The following is a 24,666-nucleotide window of genomic DNA, read 5'->3' as shown; positions in this document are numbered from 1 at the left end:
TTGTCTTGTGTTACCCACTCTAGAGCGAAGGTGACAAAGCTTTCCATATGGTTGCCTTGTGTTTCCCACTCTAGAGTAAAAGTGACAGAGCTTCCCATATGGTCTAGCGGTTAGGATTCATGGTTTTCACCCAGGCGGCCCGGGTTCGACTCCCGGTATGGGAATTGTCCTTAGCTTTTCTTCATCTGCCACCTTTTAATCTCACATATATAAGTAGATGTATCTGGTTTATTATTCTATCCGCACCGGATTGACGATTGCTTCTAGGCAGACTATCAAAAGGTCTCCAAAAATGTCAGCATTTCATTATATGGGAAAATCAGTCAATCAAAAGATTCTCCAGAGAAGCTAAACAATTTATAATTTAAACAGGCATGGCAAGGTTTTGCATTTGGCGTATTGCTCAAGGTTCTTCTTGATTTTTCACTCAGGTGGTAGAACATCTTGCTTGGCGACTTTCTTTTCTTGACCTAAAGCAGCCCATCAATGCAGTGCTGTGATATATTTATTCCAGAAGATGTATGAAGAATCTTGCGAAGTGTGGAGTTTGTGAGCTCCCAAACATAGCTCAATGTTTAAACCCACTCCAAAGAGGATAATCTTCAGGCAACCTTCTCCTTATGTCAACCGATCCGTGTCAAAATAAGTGAAGTTTTTCACTTGGTCTTGCATTTAGGATTCCTGTTTTTTCAGACATAGAGGTGAAAACTAATCTTTTTAGGAAACCCTACAAAATGCCAAGAACTTTTGGTTGTCTTGTGTTACCCACTCTAGAGCGAAGGTGACAAAGCTTTCCATATGGTTGTCTTGTGTTTCCCACTCTAGAGTAAAAGTGACAGAGCTTCCCATATGGTCTAGCGGTTAGGATTCCTGGTTTTCACCCAGGCGCCCCGGTATGGGAATTGTCCTTAGCTTTTCTTCATCAGCCACCTTTTAATCTCACATATATAAGTAGATGTCTCTGGTTTATTATTCTATCCGCACCGGATTGACGATTGCTCCTAGGCAGACTATCAAAAGGTCTCCAGAAATGTCAGCATTTCATTATATGGAAAAATCAGTCAATCAAAAGATTCTCCAGAGAAGCTAAACAATTTATCATTTAACCACGCATGGCAAGGTTTTGCATTTGGCGTATTGCTCAAGGTTCTTCTTGATTTTTCACTCAGGTGGTAGAACATCATGCTTGGCGACTTTCTTTTCTTGACCTAAATCAGCCCATCAATGCAGTGCTGTGATATATTTATTCCAGAAGATGTATGAAGAATCTTGCGAAGTGTGGAGTTTGTGAGCTCCCAAACATAGCTCAATGTTTAACCCCGCTCCAAAGAGGATAATGCCTTTTTGCAAGTGCTTCCTTTTCTTGGATAATCTTCAGGCAACCTTCTCCTTATGTCAACCGATCCGTGTCAAAATAAGTGAAGTTTTTCACTTGGTCTCGCATTTAGGATTCCTGTTTTTTCAGAAATAGAGGTGAAAACTAATCTTTTTAGGAATCCCTACAAAATGCCAAGAACTTTTGGTTGTCTTGTGTTACCCACTCTAGAGCGAAGGTGACAAAGCTTTCCATATGGTTGCCTTGTGTTTCCCACTCTAGAGTAAAAGTGACAGAGCTTCCCATATGGTCTAGCGGTTAGGATTCATGGTTTTCACCCAGGCGGCCCGGGTTCGACTCCCGGTATGGGAATTGTCCTTAGCTTTTCTTCATCTGCCACCTTTTAATCTCACATATATAAGTAGATGTATCTGGTTTATTATTCTATCCGCACCGGATTGACGATTGCTTCTAGGCAGACTATCAAAAGGTCTCCAAAAATGTCAGCATTTCATTATATGGGAAAATCAGTCAATCAAAAGATTCTCCAGAGAAGCTAAACAATTTATAATTTAACCAGGCATGGCAAGGTTTTGCATTTGGCGTATTGCTCAAGGTTCTTCTTGATTTTTCACTCAGGTGGTAGAACATCTTGCTTGGCGACTTTCTTTTCTTGACCTAAAGCAGCCCATCAATGCAGTGCTGTGATATATTTATTCCAGAAGATGTATGAAGAATCTTGCGAAGTGTGGAGTTTGTGAGCTCCCAAACATAGCTCAATGTTTAAACCCACTCCAAAGAGGATAATCTTCAGGCAACCTTCTCCTTATGTCAACCGATCCGTGTCAAAATAAGTGAAGTTTTTCACTTGGTCTTGCATTTAGGATTCCTGTTTTTTCAGACATAGAGGTGAAAACTAATCTTTTTAGGAAACCCTACAAAATGCCAAGAACTTTTGGTTGTCTTGTGTTACCCACTCTAGAGCGAAGGTGACAAAGCTTTCCATATGGTTGTCTTGTTTTTCCCACTCAAGAACAACAGAGACAGAGCTTCCCATATGGTCTAGCGGTTAGGATTCATGGTTTTCACCCAGGCGGCCCGGGTTCGACTCCCGGTATGGGAATTGTCCTTAGCTTTTCTTCATCTGCCACCTTTTAATCTCACATATATAAGTAGATGTCTCTGGTTTATTATTCTATCCGCACCGGATTGACGATTGCTTCTAGGCAGACTATCAAAAGGTCTCCAAAAATGTCAGCATTTCATTATATGGAAAAATCAGTCAATCAAAAGATTCTCCAGAGAAGCTAAACAATTTATCATTTAACCACGCATGGCAAGGTTTTGCATTTGGCGTATTGCTCAAGGTTCTTCTTGATTTTTCACTCAGGTGGTAGAACATCATGCTTGGCGACTTTCTTTTCTTGACCTAAATCAGCCCATCAATGCAGTGCTGTGATATATTTATTCCAGAAGATGTATGAAGAATCTTGCGAAGTGTGGAGTTTGTGAGCTCCCAAACATAGCTCAATGTTTAACCCCGCTCCAAAGAGGATAATGCCTTTTTGCAAGTGCTTCCTTTTCTTGGATAATCTTCAGGCAACCTTCTCCTTATGTCAACCGATCCGTGTCAAAATAAGTGAAGTTTTTCACTTGGTCTCGCATTTAGGATTCCTGTTTTTTCAGAAATAGAGGTGAAAACTAATCTTTTTAGGAATCCCTACAAAATGCCAAGAACTTTTGGTTGTCTTGTGTTACCCACTCTAGAGCGAAGGTGACAAAGCTTTCCATATGGTTGCCTTGTGTTTCCCACTCTAGAGTAAAAGTGACAGAGCTTCCCATATGGTCTAGCGGTTAGGATTCATGGTTTTCACCCAGGCGGCCCGGGTTCGACTCCCGGTATGGGAATTGTCCTTAGCTTTTCTTCATCTGCCACCTTTTAATCTCACATATATAAATAGATGTCTCTGGTTTATTATTCTATCCGCACCGGATTGACGATTGCTTCTAGGCAGACTATCAAAAGGTCTCCAAAAATGTCAGCATTTCATTATATGGGAAAATCAGTCAATCAAAAGATTCTCCAGAGAAGCTAAACAATTTATAATTTAACCAGGCATGGCAAGGTTTTGCATTTGGCGTATTGCTCAAGGTTCTTCTTGATTTTTCACTCAGGTGGTAGAACATCTTGCTTGGCGACTTTCTTTTCTTGACCTAAAGCAGCCCATCAATGCAGTGCTGTGATATATTTATTCCAGAAGATGTATGAAGAATCTTGCGAAGTGTGGAGTTTGTGAGCTCCCAAACATAGCTCAATGTTTAAACCCACTCCAAAGAGGATAATCTTCAGGCAACCTTCTCCTTATGTCAACCGATCCGTGTCAAAATAAGTGAAGTTTTTCACTTGGTCTTGCATTTAGGATTCCTGTTTTTTCAGACATAGAGGTGAAAACTAATCTTTTTAGGAAACCCTACAAAATGCCAAGAACTTTTGGTTGTCTTGTGTTACCCACTCTAGAGCGAAGGTGACAAAGCTTTCCATATGGTTGTCTTGTTTTTCCCACTCAAGAACAACAGAGACAGAGCTTCCCATATGGTCTAGCGGTTAGGATTCCTGGTTTTCACCCAGGCGGCCTGGGTTCGACTCCCGGTATGGGAATTGTCCTTAGCTTTTCTTCATCAGCCACCTTTTAATCTCACCTATATAAGTAGATGTCTGTGGTTTACTATTCTATCCGCAGCGGATTGACGATTGCTCCTAGGCAGACTATCAAAAGAAACCTCATATTCCAATACCTCCTGGATGAGAGAATTTACTACCCGTTATTTTTTATGTGCACAGAACAGGACTTTTCTAAAGAACACATCAACATTCAATAAACAAAATGTCAACATTTGGCAGGGAAAAAAATGACTTTTGCTTGAAATGGAAATTGACGCTTCTGCCTAAAGCACAAGAAAGCTTTCCATATGGTTGTCTTGTGTTTCCCACTGTAGAGTAAAAGTGACAGAGCTTCCCATATGGTCTAGCGGTTAGGATTCCTGGTTTTCACCCAGGCGCCCCGGTATGGGAATTGTCCTTAGCTTTTCTTCATCAGCCACCTTTTAATCTCACATATATAAGTAGATGTCTCTGGTTTATTATTCTATCCGCACCGGATTGACGATTGCTCCTAGGCAGACTATCGAAAGAAACCTCATATTCCAATACCTCCTGGATGAGAGAATTTACTACCCGTTATCTTTTATGTGCACAGAATAGGACTTTTCTAAAGAACACATCAACATTCAATAAACAAAATGTCAACATTTGGCAGGGAAAAAAATGACTTTTGCTTGAAATGGAAATTGATGCTTCTGCGTAAAAGCACAAGAAAGCGGCCATTGGTTGTCTTGTGTTTCCCACTCTATAATAATTGTGCCAAAGCTTCCTATATGGTCTAGCGGTTAGGATTCCTGGTTTTCACCCAAGTGGCCCGGGTTCGACTCCCGGTATGGGAATTGTCCTTAGCTTTTCTTCATCAGCCACCTTTTAATCTCACCTATATAAGTAGATGTCTGTGGTTTACTATTCTATCCGCAGCGGATTGACGATTGCTCCTAGGCAGACTATCAAAAGAAACCTCATATTCCAATACCTCCTGGATGAGAGAATTTACTACCCGTTATTTTTTATGTGCACAGAACAGGACTTTTCTAAAGAACACATCAACATTCAATAAACAAAATGTCAACATTTGGCAGGGAAAAAAATGACTTTTGCTTGAAATGGAAATTGACGCTTCTGCCTAAAGCACAAGAAAGCTTTCCATATGGTTGTCTTGTGTTTCCCACTGTAGAGTAAAAGTGACAGAGCTTCCCATATGGTCTAGCGGTTAGGATTCCTGGTTTTCACCCAGGCGCCCCGGTATGGGAATTGTCCTTAGCTTTTCTTCATCAGCCACCTTTTAATCTCACATATATAAGTAGATGTCTCTGGTTTATTATTCTATCCGCACCGGATTGACGATTGCTCCTAGGCAGACTATCGAAAGAAACCTCATATTCCAATACCTCCTGGATGAGAGAATTTACTACCCGTTATCTTTTATGTGCACAGAATAGGACTTTTCTAAAGAACACATCAACATTCAATAAACAAAATGTCAACATTTGGCAGGGAAAAAAATGACTTTTGCTTGAAATGGAAATTGATGCTTCTGCGTAAAAGCACAAGAAAGCGGCCATTGGTTGTCTTGTGTTTCCCACTCTATAATAATTGTGCCAAAGCTTCCTATATGGTCTAGCGGTTAGGATTCCTGGTTTTCACCCAGGTGGCCCGGGTTCGACTCCCGGTATGGGAATTGTCCTTAGCTTTTCTTCATCAGCAACCTTTTAATCTCACCTATGGTCTGTGGTTTACTATTCTATCCGCACCGGATTGACGATTGCTCCTAGGCAGATTATCGAAAGAAACCTCAAATTCCAATACCTCCTGGATGAGAGAATTTACTACCCGTTATATTTTATGTGCACAGAACAGGACTTTTCTAAAGAACTCATCAACATTCAATAAACAAAATGTCAACATTTGGCAGGGAAAAAAATTACTTTTGCTTGAAATGGAAATTGAGCTCCTGCCTAAAGCACAAGAAAGCGGCCATTGAGGATTATATGCAGATAGATTTGTTTTTTACCAATCCAGGAGCTTCCAATGAAGTCATGTCTTGCAAACAGGAAAAAAAAATAGATTTAAGGCACCTTGCATTAACATCAAGACACAGACGCTCTAATAGTTTTACTCGCCTAAACCCTTTTAAGGCATATTGCTGATATCAAAGAAGGCCACGACACCTTTGCAAAAACGTACTTCCTCCAAGAGCACATTAGAACGGGTGCTTTTAGCTTCCGCAAGGCTGCCAAAACCTTTCTTTTCGGTGATAGATTTTACTCCCAAGTATCTTTTGGACACAGGGAACATGACAGCAAAGTTGCCAAAAGGTCTCCAGAAATGTCAGCATTTCATTATATCGGAAAATCCTTCAATCAAAAGATTCTCCAGAGAAGCTAAACAATTTATCATTTAACCAGGCATGGCAAGGTTTTGCATTTGGCGTATTGCTCAAGGTTCTTCTTGATTTTTCACTCAGGTGGTAGAACATCATGCTTGGCGACTTTCTTTTCTTGACCTAAAGCAGCCCATCAATGCAGTGCTGTGATATATTTATTCCAGAAGATGTATGAAGAATCTTGCGAAGTGTGGAGTTTGTGAGCTCCCAAACATAGCTCAATGTTTAACCCCGCTCCAAAGAAGATAATGCCTTTTTGCAAGTGCTTCCTTTTCTTGGATAATCTTCAGGCAACCTTCTCCTTATGTCAACCGATCCGTGTCAAAATAAGTGAAGTTTTTCACTTGGTCTCGCATTTAGGATTCTTGGTTTTTCAGACATAGAGGTGAAAACTAATCTTTTTAGGAAGCCCTACAAAATGCCAAGAACTTTTGGTTGTCTTGTGTTACCCACTCTAGAGCGAAGGTGACAAAGCTTTCCATATGGTTGTCTTGTGTTTCCCACTGGTTTTCACCCAGGCGGCCTTGGTTTGACTCCCGGTATGGGAATTGTCCTTAACTTTTCTTCATCAGCCACCTTTTAATCTCTCCTATATAAGTAGATGTCTCTGATTTACTATTCTATCCGCACCGGATTGACGATTGCTCCTAGGCAGACTATCAAAAGGTCTCCAAAAATGTCAGCATTTCATTATATGGGAAAATCAGTCAATCAAAAGATTCTCAAGAGAAGCTAAACAATTTATAATTTAACCAGGCATGGCAAGGTTTTTCATTTGGCGTATTGCTCAAGGTTCTTCTTGATTTTTCACTCAGGTGGTAGAACATCATGCTTGGCGACTTTCTTTTCTTGACCTAAAGCAGCCCATCAATGCAGTGCTGTGATATATTTATTCCAGAAGATGTATGAAGAATCTTGCGAAGTGTGGAGTTTGTGAGCTCCCCAAACATAGCTCAATGTTTAAACCCGCTCCAAAGAGGATAATCTTCAGGCAACCTTCTCCTTATGTCAACCGATCCGTGTCAAAATAAGTGAAGTTTTTCACTTGGTCTCGCATTTAGGATTCCTGGTTTTTCAGACATAGAGGTGAAAACTAATCTTTTTAGGAAACCCTACAAAATGCCAAGAACTTTTGGTTGTCTTGTGTTACCCACTCTAGAGCGAAGGTGACAAAGCTTTCCATATGGTTGTCTTGTGTTTCCCACTCTAGACTAAAAGTGACAGAGCTTCCCATATGGTCTAGCGGTGAGGATTCCTAGTTTTCACCCAGGCGGCCCGGGTTAAACTCCCGGTATGGGAGCTTTTCTTCATCAGCCATCTTTTAATCTCACCTATATAAGTAGATATCTGTGGTTTACTATTCTATCAACACCGGATTGACGATTGCTCCTAGGCAGAGTATCAAAAGAAACCTCATATTCCAATACCTCCTGGATGAGAGAATTTACTACCCGTTAACTTTTATGTGCACAGAACAGAACTTTTCTAAAGAACACATCAACATTCAATAAACAAAATGTCAACATTTGGCAGGGAAAAAAATGACTTTTGCTTGAAATGGAAATTGACGCTTCTGCCTAAAGCACAAGAAAGCGGCCATTGAGGATTATATGCAGAAAGATTTTTTTTTTTACCAATCCAGGACCTTCCAATGAAGTCATGTCTTGCAAACAGGAAAAAAAAATAGATTTAAGGCACCTTGCATTAACATCAAGACACAGACGCTCTAATAGTTTTACTCGCCTAAACCCTTTTAAGGCATATTGCTGATATCAAAGAAGGCCACGCCACCTTTGCAAAAACTTACTTCCTCCAAGAGCACATTAGAACGGGTGCTTTTAGCTTCCGCAAGGTTGCCAAAACCTTTCTTTTCGGTGATAGATTTTACTCCCAAGTATCTTTTGGACACAGGGAACATGACAGCAAAGTTGCCAAAAGGTCTCCAAAAATGTCAACATTTCATTATATGGAAAAATCAGTCAATCAAAAGATTCTCCAGAGAAGCTAAACAATTTATCATTTAACCAGGCATGGCAAGGTTTTGCATTTGGCGTATTGCTCAAGGTTCTTCTTGATTTTTCACTCAGGTGGTAGAACATCATGCTTGGCGACTTTCTTTTCTTGACCTAAAGCAGCCCATCATGCAGTGCTGTGATATATTTATTCCAGAAGATGTATGAAGAATCTTGCGAAGTGTGGAGTTTGTGAGCTCCCAAACATAGCTCAATGTTTAAACCCACTCCAAAGAGGATAATCTTCAGGCAACCTTCTCCTTATGTCAACCGATCCGTGTCAAAATAAGTGAAGTTTTTCACTTGGTCTTGCATTTAGGATTCCTGGTTTTTCAGACATAGAGGTGAAAACTAATCTTTTTAGGAAACCCTACAAAATGCCAAGAACTTTTGGTTGTCTTGTGTTACCCACTCTAGAGCGAAGGTGACAAAGCTTTCCATATGGTTGTCTTGTGTTTCCCACTCTAGAGTAAAAGTGACAGAGCTTCCCATATGGTCTAGCGGTTAGGATTCCTGGTTTTCACCCAGGCGCCCCGGTATGGGAATTGTCCTTAGCTTTTCTTCATCAGCCACCTTTTAATCTCACATATATAAGTAGATATCTCTGGTTTATTATTCTATCCGCACCGGATTGATGATTGCTCCTAGGCAGACTATCAAAAGGTCTCCAAAAATGTCAGCATTTCATTATATGGGAAAATCAGTCAATCAAGAGAAGCTAAACAATTTATAATTTAACCAGGCATGGCAAGGTTTTTCATTTGGCGTATTGCTCAAGGTTCTTCTTGATTTTTCACTCAGGTGGTAGAACATCATGCTTGGCGACTTTCTTTTCTTGACCTAAAGCAGCCCATCAATGCAGTGCTGTGATATATTTATTCCAGAAGATGTATGAAGAATCTTGCGAAGTGTGGAGTTTGTGAGCTCCCAAACATAGCTCAATGTTTAAACCCGCTCCAAAGAGGATAATCTTCAGGCAACCTTCTCCTTATGTCAACCGATCTGTGTCAAAATAAGTGAAGTTTTTCACTTGGTCTCGCATTAAGGATTCCTGGTTTTTCAGACATAGAGGTGAAAACTAATCTTTTTAGGAAACCCTACAAAATGCCAAGAACTTTTGGTTGTCTTGTGTTACCCACTCTAGAGCGAAGGTGACAAAGCTTTCCATATGGTTGTCTTGTGTTTCCCACTCAAGAACAACAGAGACAGAGCTTCCCATATGGTCTAGCGGTTAGGATTCCTGGTTTTCACCCAGGCGGCCTGGTATGGGAATTGTCCTTAGCTTTTCTTCATCAGCCACCTTTTAATCTCACATATATAAGTAGATATCTCTGGTTTATTATTCTATCCGCACCGGATTGATGATTGCTCCTAGGCAGACTATCAAAAGGTCTCCAAAAATGTCAGCATTTCATTATATGGGAAAATCAGTCAATCAAGAGAAGCTAAACAATTTATAATTTAACCAGGCATGGCAAGGTTTTTCATTTGGCGTATTGCTCAAGGTTCTTCTTGATTTTTCACTCAGGTGGTAGAACATCATGCTTGGCGACTTTCTTTTCTTGACCTAAAGCAGCCCATCAATGCAGTGCTGTGATATATTTATTCCAGAAGATGTATGAAGAATCTTGCGAAGTGTGGAGTTTGTGAGCTCCCAAACATAGCTCAATGTTTAAACCCGCTCCAAAGAGGATAATCTTCAGGCAACCTTCTCCTTATGTCAACCGATCTGTGTCAAAATAAGTGAAGTTTTTCACTTGGTCTCGCATTAAGGATTCCTGGTTTTTCAGACATAGAGGTGAAAACTAATCTTTTTAGGAAACCCTACAAAATGCCAAGAACTTTTGGTTGTCTTGTGTTACCCACTCTAGAGCGAAGGTGACAAAGCTTTCCATATGGTTGTCTTGTGTTTCCCACTCAAGAACAACAGAGACAGAGCTTCCCATATGGTCTAGCGGTTAGGATTCCTGGTTTTCACCCAGGCGGCCCGGGTTCGACTCCCGGTATGGGATTTGTCCTTAGCTTTTCTTCATCAGCCACCTTTTAATCTCACCTATATAAGTAGATGTCTGTGGTTTACTATTCTATCCGCACCGGATTGACGATTGCTCCTAGGCAGACTATCAAAAGAAACCTCATATTCCAATACCTCCTGGATGAGAGAATTTACTACCCGTTATTTTTTATGTGCACAGAACAGGACTTTTCTAAAGAACACATCAACATTCAATAAACAAAATGTCAACATTTGGCAGGGAAAAAAATGACTTTTGCTTGAAATGGAAATTGACGCTTCTGCCTAAAGCACAAGAAAGCGGCCATTGAGGATTATATGCAGATAGATTTTTTTTTTTACCAATCCAGGAGCTTACAATGAAGTCATGTCTTGCAAACAGGAAAAAAAAAATAGATTTAAGGCACCTTGCATTACTAATCTTTTTAGGAAATCCTACAAAATGCCAAGAACTTTTGGTTGTCTTGTGTCACCCACTCTAGAGCGAAGGTGACAAAGCTTTCCATATGGTTGTCTTGTGTTTCCCACTCTAGAGTAAAAGTGACAGAGCTTCCCATATGGTCTAGCGGTGAGGATTCCTGGTTTTCACCCAGGTGGCCCGGGTTCGACTCCCGGTATGGGAGCTTTTCTTCATCAGCCACCTTTTAATCTCACCTATATAAGTAGATGTCTGTGGTTTTCTATTCTATCCGCACCGGATTGACGATTGCTCCTAGGCAGACTATCAAAAGAAACCTCATATTCCAATACCTCCTGGATGAGATAATTTCCTACCCGTTATTTTTTATGTGCACAGAACAGGACTTTTCTAAAGAACACATCAACATTCAATAAACAAAATGTCAACATTTGGCAGGGAAAAAAATGACTTTTGCTTGAAATGGAAATTGACGCTTCTGCCTAAAGCACAAGAAAGCGGCCATTGAGGATTATATGCAGATAGATTTTTTTTTTACCAATCCAGGACCTTACAATGAAGTCATGTCTTGCAAACAGGAAAAAAAAAATAGATTTAAGGCACCTTGCATTAACATCAAGACACAGACGCTCTAATAGTTTTACTCGCCTAAACCCTTTTAAGGCATATTGCTGATATCAAAGAAGGCCACGCCACCTTTGCAAAAACTTACTTCCTCCAAGAGCACATTAGAACGGGTGCTTTTAGCTTCCGCAAGGTTGCCAAAACCTTTCTTTTCGGTGATAGATTTTACTCCCAAGTATCTTTTGGACACAGGGAACATGACAGCAAAGTTGCCAAAAGGTCTCCAGAAATGTCAGCATTTCATTATATGGAAAAATCAGTCAATCAAAAGATTCTCCAGAGAAGCTAAACAATTTATCATTTAACCAGGCATGGCAAGCTTTTGCATTTGGCGTGTTGCTCAAGGTTCTTCTTGATTTTTCACTCAGGTGGTAGAACATCATGCTTGGCGACTTTCTTTTCTTGACCTAAAGCAGCCCATCAATGCAGTGCTGTGATATATTTATTCCAGAAGATGTATGAAGAATCTTGCGTAGTGTGGAGTTTGTGAGCTCCCAAACATAGCTCAATGTTTAAACCCGCTCCAAAGAGGATAATCTTCAGGCAACCTTCTCCTTATGTCAACCGATCCGTGTCAAAATAAGTGAAGTTTTTCACTTGGTCTTGCATTTAGGATTCCTGGTTTTTCAGACATAGAGGTGAAAACTAATCTTTTTAGGAAACCCTACAAAATGCCAAGAACTTTTGGTTGTCTTGTGTTACCCACTCTAGAGCGAAGGTGACAAAGCTTTCCATATGGTTGTCTTGTGTTTCCCACTCTAGAGTAAAAGTGACAGAGCTTCCCATATGGTCTAGCGGTTAGGATTCCTGGTTTTCACCCAGGCGGCCCGGGTTCGACTCCCGGTATGGGAATTGTCCTTAGCTTTTCTTCATCAGCCACCTTTTAATCTCACCTATATAAGTAGATGTCTGTGGTTTACTATTCTATCCGCACCGGATTGACGATTGCTCCTAGGCAGACTATCAAAAGAAACCTCATATTCCAATACCTCCTGGATGAGAGAATTTACTACCCGTTATCTTTTATGTGCACAGAACAGGACTTTTCTAAAGAACACATCAACGTTCAATAAACAAAATGTCAACATTTGGCAGGGAAAAAAATGACTTTTGCTTGAAATGGAAATTGACGCTTCTGCCTAAAGCACAAGAAAGCGGCCATTGAGGATTATATGCAGATAGATTTTTTTTTTACCAATCCAGGACCTTCCAATGAAGTCATGTCTTGCAAACAGGAAAAAAAATAGATTTAAGGCACCTTGCATTAACATCAAGACACAGACGCTCTAATAGTTTTACTCGCCTAAACCCTTTTAAGGCATATTGCTGATATCAAAGAAGGCCACGCCACCTTTGCAAAAACTTACTTCCTCCAAGAGCACATTAGAACGGGTGCTTTTAGCTTCCGCAAGGTTGCCAAAACCTTTCTTTTCGGTGATAGATTTTACTCCCAAGTATCTTTTGGACACAGGGAACATGACAGCAAAGTTGCCAAAAGGTCTCCAAAAATGTCAACATTTCATTATATGGAAAAATCAGTCAATCAAAAGATTCTCCAGAGAAGCTAAACAATTTATCATTTAACCAGGCATGGCAAGGTTTTGCATTTGGCGTATTGCTCAAGGTTCTTCTTGATTTTTCACTCAGGTGGTAGAACATCATGCTTGGCGACTTTCTTTTCTTGACCTAAAGCAGCCCATCAATGCAGTGCTGTGATATATTTATTCCAGAAGATGTATGAAGAATCTTGCGAAGTGTGGAGTTTGTGAGCTCCCAAACATAGCTCAATGTTTAAACCCACTCCAAAGAGGATAATCTTCAGGCAACCTTCTCCTTATGTCAACCGATCCGTGTCAAAATAAGTGAAGTTTTTCACTTGGTCTTGCATTTAGGATTCCTGGTTTTTCAGACATAGAGGTGAAAACTAATCTTTTTAGGAAACCCTACAAAATGCCAAGAACTTTTGGTTGTCTTGTGTTACCCACTCTAGAGCGAAGGTGACAAAGCTTTCCATATGGTTGTCTTGTGTTTCCCACTCTAGAGTAAAAGTGACAGAGCTTCCCATATGGTCTAGCGGTTAGGATTCCTGGTTTTCACCCAGGCGCCCCGGTATGGGAATTGTCCTTAGCTTTTCTTCATCAGCCACCTTTTAATCTCACATATATAAGTAGATATCTCTGGTTTATTATTCTATCCGCACCGGATTGATGATTGCTCCTAGGCAGACTATCAAAAGGTCTCCAAAAATGTCAGCATTTCATTATATGGGAAAATCAGTCAATCAAGAGAAGCTAAACAATTTATAATTTAACCAGGCATGGCAAGGTTTTTCATTTGGCGTATTGCTCAAGGTTCTTCTTGATTTTTCACTCAGGTGGTAGAACATCATGCTTGGCGACTTTCTTTTCTTGACCTAAAGCAGCCCATCAATGCAGTGCTGTGATATATTTATTCCAGAAGATGTATGAAGAATCTTGCGAAGTGTGGAGTTTGTGAGCTCCCAAACATAGCTCAATGTTTAAACCCGCTCCAAAGAGGATAATCTTCAGGCAACCTTCTCCTTATGTCAACCGATCCGTGTCAAAATAAGTGAAGTTTTTCACTTGGTCTCGCATTAAGGATTCCTGGTTTTTCAGACATAGAGGTGAAAACTAATCTTTTTAGGAAACCCTACAAAATGCCAAGAACTTTTGGTTGTCTTGTGTTACCCACTCTAGAGCGAAGGTGACAAAGCTTTCCATATGGTTGTCTTGTGTTTCCCACTCAAGAACAACAGAGACAGAGCTTCCCATATGGTCTAGCGGTTAGGATTCCTGGTTTTCACCCAGGCGCCCCGGGTGACAAAGCTTTCCATATGGTTGTCTTGTGTTTCCCACTCAAGAACCCCGGTATGGGATTTGTCCTTAGCTTTTCTTCATCAGCCACCTTTTAATCTCACCTATATAAGTAGATGTCTGTGGTTTACTATTCTATCCGCACCGGATTGACGATTGCTCCTAGGCAGACTATCAAAAGAAACCTCATATTCCAATACCTCCTGGATGAGATAATTTCCTACCCGTTATTTTTTATGTGCACAGAACAGGACTTTTCTAAAGAACACATCAACATTCAATAAACAAAATGTCAACATTTGGCAGGGAAAAAAATGACTTTTGCTTGAAATGGAAATTGACGCTTCTGCCTAAAGCACAAGAAAGCGGCCATTGAGGATTATATGCAGATAGATTTTTTTTTTACCAATCCAGGACCTTACAATGAAGTCATGTCTTGCAAACAGGAAAAAAAAAATAGATTTAAGGCACCTTGCATTAACATCAAGACACAGACGCTCTAATAGTTTTACTCGCCTAAACCCTTTTAAGGCATATTGCTGATATCAAAGAAGGCCACGCCACCTTTGCAAAAACTTACTTCCTCCAAGAGCACATTAGAACGGGTGCTTTTAGCTTCCGCAAGGTTGCCAAAACCTTTCTTTTCGGTGATAGATTTTACTCCCAAGTATCTTTTGGACACAGGGAACATGACAGCAAAGTTGCCAAAAGGTCTCCAGAAATGTCAGCATTTCATTATATGGAAAAATCAGTCAATCAAAAGATTCTCCAGAGAAGCTAAACAATTTATCATTTAACCAGGCATGGCAAGCTTTTGCATTTGGCGTGTTGCTCAAGGTTCTTCTTGATTTTTCACTCAGGTGGTAGAACATCATGCTTGGCGACTTTCTTTTCTTGACCTAAAGCAGCCCATCAATGCAGTGCTGTGATATATTTATTCCAGAAGATGTATGAAGAATCTTGCGTAGTGTGGAGTTTGTGAGCTCCCAAACATAGCTCAATGTTTAAACCCGCTCCAAAGAGGATAATCTTCAGGCAACCTTCTCCTTATGTCAACCGATCCGTGTCAAAATAAGTGAAGTTTTTCACTTGGTCTTGCATTTAGGATTCCTGGTTTTTCAGACATAGAGGTGAAAACTAATCTTTTTAGGAAACCCTACAAAATGCCAAGAACTTTTGGTTGTCTTGTGTTACCCACTCTAGAGCGAAGGTGACAAAGCTTTCCATATGGTTGTCTTGTGTTTCCCACTCTAGAGTAAAAGTGACAGAGCTTCCCATATGGTCTAGCGGTTAGGATTCCTGGTTTTCACCCAGGCGGCCCGGGTTCGACTCCCGGTATGGGAATTGTCCTTAGCTTTTCTTCATCAGCCACCTTTTAATCTCACCTATATAAGTAGATGTCTGTGGTTTACTATTCTATCCGCACCGGATTGACGATTGCTCCTAGGCAGACTATCAAAAGAAACCTCATATTCCAATACCTCCTGGATGAGAGAATTTACTACCCGTTATCTTTTATGTGCACAGAACAGGACTTTTCTAAAGAACACATCAACGTTCAATAAACAAAATGTCAACATTTGGCAGGGAAAAAAATGACTTTTGCTTGAAATGGAAATTGACGCTTCTGCCTAAAGCACAAGAAAGCGGCCATTGAGGATTATATGCAGATAGATTTTTTTTTTACCAATCCAGGACCTTCCAATGAAGTCATGTCTTGCAAACAGGAAAAAAAATAGATTTAAGGCACCTTGCATTAACATCAAGACACAGACGCTCTAATAGTTTTACTCGCCTAAACCCTTTTAAGGCATATTGCTGATATCAAAGAAGGCCACGCCACCTTTGCAAAAACTTACTTCCTCCAAGAGCACATTAGAACGGGTGCTTTTAGCTTCCGCAAGGTTGCCAAAACCTTTCTTTTCGGTGATAGATTTTACTCCCAAGTATCTTTTGGACACAGGGAACATGACAGCAAAGTTGCCAAAAGGTCTCCAAAAATGTCAACATTTCATTATATGGAAAAATCAGTCAATCAAAAGATTCTCCAGAGAAGCTAAACAATTTATCATTTAACCAGGCATGGCAAGGTTTTGCATTTGGCGTATTGCTCAAGGTTCTTCTTGATTTTTCACTCAGGTGGTAGAACATCATGCTTGGCGACTTTCTTTTCTTGACCTAAAGCAGCCCATCAATGCAGTGCTGTGATATATTTATTCCAGAAGATGTATGAAGAATCTTGCGAAGTGTGGAGTTTGTGAGCTCCCAAACATAGCTCAATGTTTAAACCCACTCCAAAGAGGATAATCTTCAGGCAACCTTCTCCTTATGTCAACCGATCCGTGTCAAAATAAGTGAAGTTTTTCACTTGGTCTTGCATTTAGGATTCCTGGTTTTTCAGACATAGAGGTGAAAACTAATCTTTTTAGGAAACCCTACAAAATGCCAAGAACTTTTGGTTGTCTTGTGTTACCCACTCTAGAGCGAAGGTGACAAAGCTTTCCATATGGTTGTCTTGTGTTTCCCACTCTAGAGTAAAAGTGACAGAGCTTCCCATATGGTCTAGCGGTTAGGATTCCTGGTTTTCACCCAGGCGCCCCGGTATGGGAATTGTCCTTAGCTTTTCTTCATCAGCCACCTTTTAATCTCACATATATAAGTAGATATCTCTGGTTTATTATTCTATCCGCACCGGATTGATGATTGCTCCTAGGCAGACTATCAAAAGGTCTCCAAAAATGTCAGCATTTCATTATATGGGAAAATCAGTCAATCAAGAGAAGCTAAACAATTTATAATTTAACCAGGCATGGCAAGGTTTTTCATTTGGCGTATTGCTCAAGGTTCTTCTTGATTTTTCACTCAGGTGGTAGAACATCATGCTTGGCGACTTTCTTTTCTTGACCTAAAGCAGCCCATCAATGCAGTGCTGTGATATATTTATTCCAGAAGATGTATGAAGAATCTTGCGAAGTGTGGAGTTTGTGAGCTCCCAAACATAGCTCAATGTTTAAACCCGCTCCAAAGAGGATAATCTTCAGGCAACCTTCTCCTTATGTCAACCGATCCGTGTCAAAATAAGTGAAGTTTTTCACTTGGTCTCGCATTAAGGATTCCTGGTTTTTCAGACATAGAGGTGAAAACTAATCTTTTTAGGAAACCCTACAAAATGCCAAGAACTTTTGGTTGTCTTGTGTTACCCACTCTAGAGCGAAGGTGACAAAGCTTTCCATATGGTTGTCTTGTGTTTCCCACTCAAGAACAACAGAGACAGAGCTTCCCATATGGTCTAGCGGTTAGGATTCCTGGTTTTCACCCAGGCGCCCCGGGTGACAAAGCTTTCCATATGGTTGTCTTGTGTTTCCCACTCAAGAACCCCGGTATGGGATTTGTCCTTAGCTTTTCTTCATCAGCCACCTTTTAATCTCACCTATATAAGTAGATGTCTGTGGTTTACTATTCTATCCGCACCGGATTGACGATTGCTCCTAGGCAGACTATCAAAAGAAACCTCATATTCCAATACCTCCTGGATGAGAGAATTTACTACCCGTTATTTTTTATGTGCACAGAACAGGACTTTTCTAAAGAACACATCAACATTCAATAAACAAAATGTCAACATTTGGCAGGGAAAAAAATGACTTTTGCTTGAAATGGAAATTGACGCTTCTGCCTAAAGCACAAGAAAGCGGCCATTGAGGATTATATGCAGATAGATTTTTTTTTTTACCAATCCAGGAGCTTACAATGAAGTCATGTCTTGCAAACAGGAAAAAAAAAATAGATTTAAGGCACCTTGCATTACTAATCTTTTTAGGAAATCCTACAAAATGCCAAGAACTTTTGGTTGTCTTGTGTCACCCACTCTAGAGCGAAGGTGACAAAGCTTTCCATATGGTTGTCTTGTGTTTCCCACTCTAGAGTAAAAGTGACAGAGCTTCCCATATGGTCTAGCGGTGAGGATTCCTGGTTTTCACCCAGGTGGCCCGGGTTCGACTCCCGATATGGGAGCTTTTCTTCATCAGCCACCTTTTAATCTCACCTATATAAGTAGATGTCTGTGGTTTTCTATTCTATCCGCACCGGATTGACGATTGCTCCTAGGCAGACTATCAAAAGAAACCTCATATTCCAATACCTCCTGGATGAGATAATTTCCTACCCGTTATTTTTTATGTGCACAGAACAGGACTTTTCTAAAGAACACATCAACATTCAATAAACAAAATGTCAACATTTGGCAGGGAAAAAAATGACTTTTGCTTGAAATGGAAATTGACGCTTCTGCCTAAAGCACAAGAAAGCGGCCATTGAGGATTATATGCAGATAGATTTTTTTTTTACCAATCCAGGACCTTACAATGAAGTCATGTCTTGCAAACAGGAAAAAAAAAATAGATTTAAGGCACCTTGCATTAACATCAAGACACAGACGCTCTAATAGTTTTACTCGCCTAAACCCTTTTAAGGCATATTGCTGATATCAAAGAAGGCCACGCCACCTTTGCAAAAACTTACTTCCTCCAAGAGCACATTAGAACGGGTGCTTTTAGCTTCCGCAAGGTTGCCAAAACCTTTCTTTTCGGTGATAGATTTTACTCCCAAGTATCTTTTGGACACAGGGAACATGACAGCAAAGTTGCCAAAAGGTCTCCAGAAATGTCAGCATTTCATTATATGGAAAAATCAGTCAATCAAAAGATTCTCCAGAGAAGCTAAACAATTTATCATTTAACCAGGCATGGCAAGCTTTTGCATTTGGCGTGTTGCTCAAGGTTCTTCTTGATTTTTCACTCAGGTGGTAGAACATCATGCTTGGCGACTTTCTTTTCTTGACCTAAAGCAGCCCATCAATGCAGTGCTGTGATATATTTATTCCAGAAGATGTATGAAGAATCTTGCGTAGTGTGGAGTTTGTGAGCTCCCAAACATAGCTCAATGTTTAAACCCGCTCCAAAGAGGATAATCTTCAGGCAACCTTCTCCTTATGTCAACCGATCCGTGTCAAAATAAGTGAAGTTTTTCACTTGGTCTTGCATTTAGGATTCCTGGTTTTTCAGACATAGAGGTGAAAACTAATCTTTTTAGGAAACCCTACAAAATGCCAAGAACTTTTGGTTGTCTTGTGTTACCCACTCTAGAGCGAAGGTGACAAAGCTTTCCATATGGTTGTCTTGTGTTTCCCACTCTAGAGTAAAAGTGACAGAGCTTCCCATATGGTCTAGCGGTTAGGATTCCTGGTTTTCACCCAGGCGGCCCGGGTTCGACTCCCGGTATGGGAATTGTCCTTAGCTTTTCTTCATCAGCCACCTTTTAATCTCACCTATATAAGTAGATATCTGTGGTTTACTATTCTATCAACACCGGATTGACGATTGCTCCTAGGCAGAGTATCAAAAGAAACCTCATATTCCAATACCTCCTGGATGAGAGAATTTACTACCCGTTAACTTTTATGTGCACAGAACAGAACTTTTCTAAAGAACACATCAACATTCAATAAACAAAATGTCAACATTTGGCAGGGAAAAAAATGACTTTTGCTTGAAATGGAAATTGACGCTTCTGCCTAAAGCACAAGAAAGCGGCCATTGAGGATTATATGCAGAAAGATTTTTTTTTTACCAATCCAGGACCTTCCAATGAAGTCATGTCTTGCAAACAGGAAAAAAAAATAGATTTAAGGCACCTTGCATTAACATCAAGACACAGACGCTCTAATAGTTTTACTCGCCTAAACCCTTTTAAGGCATATTGCTGATATCAAAGAAGGCCACGCCACCTTTGCAAAAACTTACTTCCTCCAAGAGCACATTAGAACGGGTGCTTTTAGCTTCCGCAAGGTTGCCAAAACCTTTCTTTTCGGTGATAGATTTTACTCCCAAGTATCTTTTGGACACAGGGAACATGACAGCAAAGTTGCCAAAAGGTCTCCAAAAATGTCAACATTTCATTATATGGAAAAATCAGTCAATCAAAAGATTCTCCAGAGAAGCTAAACAATTTATCATTTAACCAGGCATGGCAAGGTTTTGCATTTGGCGTATTGCTCAAGGTTCTTCTTGATTTTTCACTCAGGTGGTAGAACATCATGCTTGGCGACTTTCTTTTCTTGACCTAAAGCAGCCCATCAATGCAGTGCTGTGATATATTTATTCCAGAAGATGTATGAAGAATCTTGCGAAGTGTGGAGTTTGTGAGCTCCCAAACATAGCTCAATGTTTAAACCCACTCCAAAGAGGATAATCTTCAGGCAACCTTCTCCTTATGTCAACCGATCCGTGTCAAAATAAGTGAAGTTTTTCACTTGGTCTTGCATTTAGGATTCCTGGTTTTTCAGACATAGAGGTGAAAACTAATCTTTTTAGGAAACCCTACAAAATGCCAAGAACTTTTGGTTGTCTTGTGTTACCCACTCTAGAGCGAAGGTGACAAAGCTTTCCATATGGTTGTCTTGTGTTTCCCACTCTAGAGTAAAAGTGACAGAGCTTCCCATATGGTCTAGCGGTTAGGATTCCTGGTTTTCACCCAGGCGCCCCGGTATGGGAATTGTCCTTAGCTTTTCTTCATCAGCCACCTTTTAATCTCACATATATAAGTAGATATCTCTGGTTTATTATTCTATCCGCACCGGATTGATGATTGCTCCTAGGCAGACTATCAAAAGGTCTCCAAAAATGTCAGCATTTCATTATATGGGAAAATCAGTCAATCAAGAGAAGCTAAACAATTTATAATTTAACCAGGCATGGCAAGGTTTTTCATTTGGCGTATTGCTCAAGGTTCTTCTTGATTTTTCACTCAGGTGGTAGAACATCATGCTTGGCGACTTTCTTTTCTTGACCTAAAGCAGCCCATCAATGCAGTGCTGTGATATATTTATTCCAGAAGATGTATGAAGAATCTTGCGAAGTGTGGAGTTTGTGAGCTCCCAAACATAGCTCAATGTTTAAACCCGCTCCAAAGAGGATAATCTTCAGGCAACCTTCTCCTTATGTCAACCGATCCGTGTCAAAATAAGTGAAGTTTTTCACTTGGTCTCGCATTAAGGATTCCTGGTTTTTCAGACATAGAGGTGAAAACTAATCTTTTTAGGAAACCCTACAAAATGCCAAGAACTTTTGGTTGTCTTGTGTTACCCACTCTAGAGCGAAGGTGACAAAGCTTTCCATATGGTTGTCTTGTGTTTCCCATTCAAGAACAACAGAGACAGAGCTTCCCATATGGTCTAGCGGTTAGGATTCCTGGTTTTCACCCAGGCGGCCCGGGTTCGACTCCCGGTATGGGATTTGTCCTTAGCTTTTCTTCATCAGCCACCTTTTAATCTCACCTATATAAGTAGATGTCTGTGGTTTACTATTCTATCCGCACCGGATTGACGATTGCTCCTAGGCAGACTATCAAAAGAAACCTCATATTCCAATACCTCCTGGATGAGAGAATTTACTACCCGTTATTTTTTATGTGCACAGAACAGGACTTTTCTAAAGAACACATCAACATTCAATAAACAAAATGTCAACATTTGGCAGGGAAAAAAATGACTTTTGCTTGAAATGGAAATTGACGCTTCTGCCTAAAGCACAAGAAAGCGGCCATTGAGGATTATATGCAGATAGATTTTTTTTTTTACCAATCCAGGAGCTTACAATGAAGTCATGTCTTGCAAACAGGAAAAAAAAAATAGATTTAAGGCACCTTGCATTACTAATCTTTTTAGGAAATCCTACAAAATGCCAAGAACTTTTGGTTGTCTTGTGTCACCCACTCTAGAGCGAAGGTGACAAAGCTTTCCATATGGTTGTCTTGTGTTTCCCACTCTAGAGTAAAAGTGACAGAGCTTCCCATATGGTCTAGCGGTGAGGATTCCTGGTTTTCACCCAGGTGGCCCGGGTTCGACTCCCGGTATGGGAGCTTTTCTTCATCAGCCACCTTTTAATCTCACCTATATAAGTAGATGTCTGTGGTTTTCTATTCTATCCGCACCGGATTGACGATTGCTCCTAGGCAGACTATCAAAAGAAACCTCATATTCCAATACCTCCTGGATGAGATAATTTCCTACCCGTTATTTTTTATGTGCACAGAACAGGACTTTTCTAAAGAACACATCAACATTCAATAAACAAAATGTCAACATTTGGCAGGGAAAAAAATGACTTTTGCTTGAAATGGAAATTGACGCTTCTGCCTAAAGCACAAGAAAGCGGCCATTGAGGTTTATATGCAGATAGATTTTTTTTTTACCAATCCAGGACCTTACAATGAAGTCATGTCTTGCAAACAGGAAAAAAAAAATAGATTTAAGGCACCTTGCATTAACATCAAGACACAGACGCTCTAATAGTTTTACTCGCCTAAACCCTTTTAAGGCATATTGCTGATATCAAAGAAGGCCACGCCACCTTTGCAAAAACTTACTTCCTCCAAGAGCACATTAGAACGGGTGCTTTTAGCTTCCGCAAGGTTGCCAAAACCTTTCTTTTCGGTGATAGATTTTACTCCCAAGTATCTTTTGGACACAGGGAACATGACAGCAAAGTTGCCAAAAGGTCTCCAGAAATGTCAGCATTTCATTATATGGAAAAATCAGTCAATCAAAAGATTCTCCAGAGAAGCTAAACAATTTATCATTTAACCAGGCATGGCAAGCTTTTGCATTTGGCGTGTTGCTCAAGGTTCTTCTTGATTTTTCACTCAGGTGGTAGAACATCATGCTTGGCGACTTTCTTTTCTTGACCTAAAGCAGCCCATCAATGCAGTGCTGTGATATATTTATTCCAGAAGATGTATGAAGAATCTTGCGTAGTGTGGAGTTTGTGAGCTCCCAAACATAGCTCAATGTTTAAACCCGCTCCAAAGAGGATAATCTTCAGGCAACCTTCTCCTTATGTCAACCGATCCGTGTCAAAATAAGTGAAGTTTTTCACTTGGTCTTGCATTTAGGATTCCTGGTTTTTCAGACATAGAGGTGAAAACTAATCTTTTTAGGAAACCCTACAAAATGCCAAGAACTTTTGGTTGTCTTGTGTTACCCACTCTAGAGCGAAGGTGACAAAGCTTTCCATATGGTTGTCTTGTGTTTCCCACTCTAGAGTAAAAGTGACAGAGCTTCCCATATGGTCTAGCGGTTAGGATTCCTGGTTTTCACCCAGGCGGCCCGGGTTCGACTCCCGGGATGGGAATTGTCCTTAGCTTTTCTTCATCAGCCACCTTTTAATCTCACCTATATAAGTAGATGTCTGTGGTTTACTATTCTATCCGCACCGGATTGACGATTGCTCCTAGGCAGACTATCAAAAGAAACCTCATATTCCAATACCTCCTGGATGAGAGAATTTACTACCCGTTATCTTTTATGTGCACAGAACAGGACTTTTCTAAAGAACACATCAACATTCAATAAACAAAATGTCAACATTTGGCAGGGAAAAAAATGACTTTTGCTTGAAATGGAAATTGACGCTTCTGCCTAAAGCACAAGAAAGCGGCCATTGAGGATTATATGCAGATAGATTTTTTTTTTACCAATCCAGGACCTTCCAATGAAGTCATGTCTTGCAAACAGGAAAAAAAATAGATTTAAGGCACCTTGCATTAACATCAAGACACAGACGCTCTAATAGTTTTACTCGCCTAAACCCTTTTAAGGCATATTGCTGATATCAAAGAAGGCCACGCCACCTTTGCAAAAACTTACTTCCTCCAAGAGCACATTAGAACGGGTGCTTTTAGCTTCCGCAAGGTTGCCAAAACCTTTCTTTTCGGTGATAGATTTTACTCCCAAGTATCTTTTGGACACAGGGAACATGACAGCAAAGTTGCCAAAAGGTCTCCAAAAATGTCAACATTTCATTATATGGAAAAATCAGTCAATCAAAAGATTCTCCAGAGAAGCTAAACAATTTATCATTTAACCAGGCATGGCAAGGTTTTGCATTTGGCGTATTGCTCAAGGTTCTTCTTGATTTTTCACTCAGGTGGTAGAACATCATGCTTGGCGACTTTCTTTTCTTGACCTAAAGCAGCCCATCAATGCAGTGCTGTGATATATTTATTCCAGAAGATGTATGAAGAATCTTGCGAAGTGTGGAGTTTGTGAGCTCCCAAACATAGCTCAATGTTTAAACCCACTCCAAAGAGGATAATCTTCAGGCAACCTTCTCCTTATGTCAACCGATCCGTGTCAAAATAAGTGAAGTTTTTCACTTGGTCTTGCATTTAGGATTCCTGGTTTTTCAGACATAGAGGTGAAAACTAATCTTTTTAGGAAACCCTACAAAATGCCAAGAACTTTTGGTTGTCTTGTGTTACCCACTCTAGAGCGAAGGTGACAAAGCTTTCCATATGGTTGTCTTGTGTTTCCCACTCTAGAGTAAAAGTGACAGAGCTTCCCAT

At 40.3% G+C, this 24,666-nt stretch overlaps 9 non-coding genes across 9 annotated transcripts; all 9 read left to right on the top strand.

The window, feature by feature from the left end:
* The first annotated feature begins 3,902 nt into the window (after positions 1 to 3,902).
* TRNAE-UUC (transfer RNA glutamic acid (anticodon UUC)) lies at positions 3,903 to 3,974 on the top strand. Its single transcript has one exon. It is a non-coding gene; the product is annotated as a tRNA-Glu (tRNA).
* A 1,612-nt stretch (positions 3,975 to 5,586) lies between these two features.
* TRNAE-UUC (transfer RNA glutamic acid (anticodon UUC)) lies at positions 5,587 to 5,658 on the top strand. The gene has a single exon. It is a non-coding gene; the product is annotated as a tRNA-Glu (tRNA).
* Positions 5,659 to 10,315: 4,657 nt separating this feature from the next.
* On the top strand, positions 10,316 to 10,387 carry TRNAE-UUC (transfer RNA glutamic acid (anticodon UUC)). The gene has a single exon. It is a non-coding gene; the product is annotated as a tRNA-Glu (tRNA).
* A 553-nt stretch (positions 10,388 to 10,940) lies between these two features.
* On the top strand, positions 10,941 to 11,012 carry TRNAE-UUC (transfer RNA glutamic acid (anticodon UUC)). The gene has a single exon. It is a non-coding gene; the product is annotated as a tRNA-Glu (tRNA).
* Positions 11,013 to 12,211: 1,199 nt separating this feature from the next.
* TRNAE-UUC (transfer RNA glutamic acid (anticodon UUC)) lies at positions 12,212 to 12,283 on the top strand. Its single transcript has one exon. It is a non-coding gene; the product is annotated as a tRNA-Glu (tRNA).
* A 3,254-nt stretch (positions 12,284 to 15,537) lies between these two features.
* Positions 15,538 to 15,609, top strand: TRNAE-UUC (transfer RNA glutamic acid (anticodon UUC)). The gene has a single exon. It is a non-coding gene; the product is annotated as a tRNA-Glu (tRNA).
* Positions 15,610 to 19,478: 3,869 nt separating this feature from the next.
* TRNAE-UUC (transfer RNA glutamic acid (anticodon UUC)) lies at positions 19,479 to 19,550 on the top strand. Its single transcript has one exon. It is a non-coding gene; the product is annotated as a tRNA-Glu (tRNA).
* Positions 19,551 to 21,485: 1,935 nt separating this feature from the next.
* Positions 21,486 to 21,557, top strand: TRNAE-UUC (transfer RNA glutamic acid (anticodon UUC)). The gene has a single exon. It is a non-coding gene; the product is annotated as a tRNA-Glu (tRNA).
* Positions 21,558 to 22,110: 553 nt separating this feature from the next.
* Positions 22,111 to 22,182, top strand: TRNAE-UUC (transfer RNA glutamic acid (anticodon UUC)). The gene has a single exon. It is a non-coding gene; the product is annotated as a tRNA-Glu (tRNA).
* Positions 22,183 to 24,666: the final 2,484 nt, after the last annotated feature.

Source organism: Pelobates fuscus, chromosome 3 (genome assembly GCF_036172605.1).
Source record: "Pelobates fuscus isolate aPelFus1 chromosome 3, aPelFus1.pri, whole genome shotgun sequence".
Classification (NCBI taxonomy): domain Eukaryota; kingdom Metazoa; phylum Chordata; class Amphibia; order Anura; family Pelobatidae; genus Pelobates; species Pelobates fuscus.
Note: the sequence above shows the minus strand (reverse complement) of the source record. Positions and strands in the feature narration are given on the sequence as shown.